The sequence below is a fragment of the Rana temporaria genome, chromosome 2, assembly GCF_905171775.1.
Source record: "Rana temporaria chromosome 2, aRanTem1.1, whole genome shotgun sequence".
Classification (NCBI taxonomy): Eukaryota; Metazoa; Chordata; class Amphibia; order Anura; family Ranidae; genus Rana; species Rana temporaria.
In genome coordinates this window covers 473634578-473634901 of record NC_053490.1, presented here as the reverse complement: position 1 = coordinate 473634901, position 324 = coordinate 473634578, and positions in this window count along the sequence as shown.

The window sequence follows — 324 nt, the reverse complement described above, 5'->3', positions numbered from 1 at the left end:
TAAATCAGACCCATAATTTATATTGCACATACGCTGCCGTAAAGTTTCTTTGTGTTCATAAATGTTACAGCTGACTTATGAGAAAGTCCCCAGTATTGTTGTAGCTGTTGCTGCATTGTAGAAATGGGTCTGTGCCATTACAATTCAGCGCAGTCATAAAAAGTTAATTTAATTTCCTCATTCCAGTGAACAGGTGAAGTAATCTCACTCCTTTTCATCACCCTGGCAATCGTTTTTACAAGCTGGCACCATGGAAGAGGCTGTGTCTAGGACCCAGGGAAGCTGAAGGCTGGAGCAGCAGGCTTAGCAGGCAGACTCCTCCTT